The 4,463-nt window shown below is 35.0% G+C and overlaps 1 long non-coding RNA gene across 1 annotated transcript; it reads right to left on the bottom strand.

Moving 5' to 3' along the window:
* Window positions 1-1,247: 1,247 nt before the first annotated feature.
* On the bottom strand, window positions 1,248-3,287 carry LOC143067919 (uncharacterized). The gene is made up of 2 exons (XR_012976063.1): window positions 1,659-3,287; window positions 1,248-1,302 (listed from the first exon to the last, which is right to left on the bottom strand). It is a non-coding gene; the product is annotated as an uncharacterized LOC143067919 (long non-coding RNA).
* Between the last annotated feature and the right edge of the window lie 1,176 nt (window positions 3,288-4,463).

Below are 4,463 nucleotides of genomic sequence, written 5' to 3'. Positions count from 1 at the left end.
TTTTATTGAAAATAAAATTAATATGTGGACCTAGATAGAAAATGGAATTAACTGATAAGCCTAGGAATGATCACACTCTACATGCCAAGAAATTGCCTTCGTTGAAATTCTGCAAATATCCCATAGAGCAAATTACATGGATGATTAATATTGACCATTTGGTATATGGCCGTGTTCTAAGCGACACGTACATGAAGGTCATAAATTAATTTCTTGAATGAAATCAAATCTTTAGCTACTAATGACTGCCGTAGGAGGTCGACCGGAATTTTTAGCGAGGATTTCTTGGCATGTTATAGATTAGTTTTTTTTCACGTCGTCTTTCATGTCACAGGAAACGATATAAGGATATGGTGGTTTAGTTGTCAGTTATGTTGTCAGTTGTAGAAGCCATCGCTCCGCTAGGCTCAATTTCAGATGAAACATGTCCGAGGATCTGTGCATCGTCCTCTGCACTTGCCGTAGCCGACGACGTAATCTTTTTACGAAAAAAAACTAGAGGCTCTCAAGAGCCTGTGTCGCTCACCTGTTACTGTATTTACTGATGTCAGCCATCTTGGTTGGTAGGCCGGGTCATTAGACACTTTTTTTAAAATAGATACCCTAGTAATGATTGTGGCCAAGTTTTGTTAAATTTGGCCCACAGTTTTAGAAAAGAAGTTATAAAAATGACGAAAAGTTGTTCAATATTGACTATAAAGGACAATAACTCCTTAAGGAGTTCTCTGACAATTTTGGTCAAGTTGACTTATTTGTAGATCTTACTTTGCTGAACATTATTGCTGTTTACAGTTTATCTCTATCTATGATAGTATTCAAGATAATAACCAAAAACTGCAAAATTTCCTTAAAATTACCAATTTTAGGGCAGCAACCCAACAACGGGTTGTAGGATCATATGAAAATTTCTGAGGGAATATTTCTTATTCTGATGGACATTTAAATCTTGAAAGATTTGCTCTAAATGTCTTTGTTTCAAAGACATAAAGCAAAAACTGCATTTTACCACTATGTTCTAATTTTAGCCATGTCGGCCATTTTGTTTAGTAGGCTGGGTCATCGGACACATTTTTTAAACTATAAACCACAATTATGATTGTGGCCAAGTTAGATTAAATTTGGCCTAGTAGTTTCAGAGAAGAATATTTTTTGTACAAGTTACCAAAAATGACGAAAAAGTTGTTAAAATTAACTATAAAGGGTGTAGGGTTGTGGGCCCAAATATACCATCAGTAATTAGTTACGAATCAGTTCACATGTTCTTTATTATTTCAATTCTCTTAATACACATGAAAGGATTAACTGAAATACAAAAAATACACAAAAATAGAATAAAGAATTGAAACAGCAAAATGAACACTTTACCATAACAAAATACAGCAAGAACACGTGATCATAAAATATCTAAAATCACACATTTAATAATACTTTCTTATAGTTTATATGTGATTTTATATGCATTATATAATGCTGACAACCAAATATATGTCTTATACCAGGTCTATCTTTTTTCTATATTAAACATTTCTATGTTTTCTCTTTTACAATTTACGGCGTCTCAAAAGTTACGATAAAATGGTCAAAATACTCTTATAATAGTTTACCAAAAAACTTCTATTAAATACACATATTCTTTGACTCATATATAACAAACATACCGTATTGGTTGACCATGGTATTCTAATATAGCTTCAAAAACGTTTAACTTCAAAATTAGCTTCATCACATTCCATTCACAAAAAATAAGTACTCTCTCGATTAGGGGACCGAAACATGCTAAAAATGCGTGTTTACAATAAAGTGTTGATTTCAAATAAAAATAAGTTAACCAACCAACTTTGGTCTTAACATACCGGCCCCTTAATTGTGGTCATGCAAGAACACAATTATCTTATAAACTAACCACAGTAGACCTAAGTGGTTTCAAAATGTCAAAATATATCTAACTAATAACAAATTAAAAAACAATCATTTAACATTGTCCATATCAGCTTCCAGAACCAAACACAGTTTTCCAATTGATCTGGTCAATACAGTAGAAGCAGTTTTGACCTTCGCTACACGCACTGTTCCAAATTTGTCCGTAATGACTTCCAAGACGCGTCCCATTGTCCATGAATTTCTCGGAGTGTTTTCAACAATAAGAACAAGATCATTGATTTTAAGATTTCTCTCCTTCTTGTTCCATTTAGCTCTCTGATTTAATAAAGGAAGATATTCTTTTGTCCATCGATTCCAGAACAAGTCTGACAAATATTGTACTTGTCGCCACCTTCTACGAACACAATTGTCGGATTTAACAAATGTCCCTGGGGGAGCGCTTTCTCCTGAACGAAGAAGCAGAAGATCATTTGGCGTTAACACATTCAAGTCATTCACACTGTTAGGTACTTCTGTGATAGGACGACCATTTAGTATAGCTTCAACTTCACAAAATAATGTTTGCAAGTTTTCATCATCCAAACGCAACTTTTGCTCCTGCAAAATAGAATACAAAACCTTTCTTACAGATCGAATGAGTCTTTCCCATACTCCACCAAAATTAGATGCTGCTGGAGGATTAAATTTCCAGTCGATGCCCTTTTGAAGCATAAAATTGTCAATCTGATTCAGATTCCATTTAACAATTTCATCTTTAAGTTCTCTTTGTGCACCTACGAGATTAGTTCCATTGTCCGATCGAATAATTTTGGGTACTCCTCTGCGTGCAATGAATCGCCGGATTGCATTAATGCAAGAACTGGTGTCTAGGGAATCGGCTACTTCCAAATGTACTGCTCTTATTTTGAGACATGTAAATATCACACCGTAACGTTTAACAGTACACCTTCTCTGTTTAATTGCAAAAGGTCCAAAGTAATCCATACCAACAATTGTAAACGGTGCAGTATCTTGAGTCACCCTTTCGCTGGGCAAATTCGCCATTTTCTGTTGCATGATGGGTGCTTGATATATTCTACATATGACACATTTAGAGACAATATTCTTGATTATACCGTTAGCACCTATGATCCAATACTTTTGCCTGAGTTCGGTCAAAATAGCATTTTTCCCTAAATGTCCGATCGATCTATGAATTCCTTGTATAATTGAATATGATAATGTAGATTGTTTTGGCAGTATGATTGGATGCTTCGATGTTTCGGTTAGATTTGATCTTGCTAATCTCCCACCAACTCGTAATATTCCTTTTTCATCAATATATGAGTCAAGTTTAAACAGTCTTGATGTTCGCTTAACATTCAACTTATCTTTTAATCGCTGTACTTCATCATCAAAATGTTGGTTTTGAAAAAAAACGAATAATAGTCATTTCTGCGTTGTGTACATCCTGTACTTTTAGATTCAGAGTTTTGACTAGTTCCTTCGATTCATTTAGTCGCTTGGATTTTGCTTGTGTAGGTAACTTATCTTCATTCTCATTTGCTAAGTCGTTTTTTCTTCGGTAGGTTTGCTTAAAGTTGTTTACGGCCTTCAACAACCAAGCTACAATTCTTTTCAACTTGTCAAAGTCAGAACATCGAGAAATCAAGGTTTCAAAACTGTTAAATTCATCATAATCATCGTCCACAATTGATGCATTAACCACTGATTTTCGTTTGACTTCTGAGTCATTATCTGGAAATTTCAAGTCCACACATACTTGTGGCCATTCACATTCTGGTAACCACAAATAATCTGGTCCCCTGATCCATTGAGGATTTTGTTCAAATTTCGAAATAGTCATTCCACGCGAAGCAAAGTCAGCTGGATTTTGCTTCGTATTTACATAATTCCACTGTGAATTGTCGGTAGCTTCATGTATTAAAGCAAGACGATTTGCAACAAACGTATGATATCTTGAATTTCTGTTGAAAATGTATCGCAGCACTGTCATACTATCTGTCCAAAAGAACACTTTATCGATGTTGTAATTCAACTCTTGCAAAATAACTTTGCTCAATCGAACTGCTCTTGCTGCAGCAGTTAATTCCATTCTAGGCACGGTAATTGTTTTCAGAGGCGCAACTCGTGATTTCCCAAGAACAAATGAGCAATGAATCCTCCCAGTTTTATCAATTAAACGAAGATAGAAAACCATGCCATAACCGATATCACTGGCATCCGAGAAACAATGAATCTGTGTTGACATTACATTTTCAAAATTTGGCGGCTTGTAACATCTGTCAATCTTAACATTATGCAACTCGTTCAACTGATTCAACCAACTGATCCATTTTTTCTCATCTGTCTCATTAATTTCTTCATCCCAATCAACTTGTTGTTTGCATAAATTTTGAAGAATTGACCTTCCTATGAGTACAAAAGGAGATGCGATTCCTAACGGATCGTACACAGAACTTACAACTGATAATATTCCTCGCTTAGTATGAGGATGATCATTGGTATTTATTTGAAATCCAAATACGTCTCTATCGATGTACCAAGATACTCCTAGCGCTCGTTCAATGGACGATTCGTTC

Source organism: Mytilus galloprovincialis, chromosome 3 (genome assembly GCF_965363235.1).
Source record: "Mytilus galloprovincialis chromosome 3, xbMytGall1.hap1.1, whole genome shotgun sequence".
Classification (NCBI taxonomy): domain Eukaryota; kingdom Metazoa; phylum Mollusca; class Bivalvia; order Mytilida; family Mytilidae; genus Mytilus; species Mytilus galloprovincialis.
This window is presented reverse-complemented; position numbering and strand designations above follow the sequence as displayed.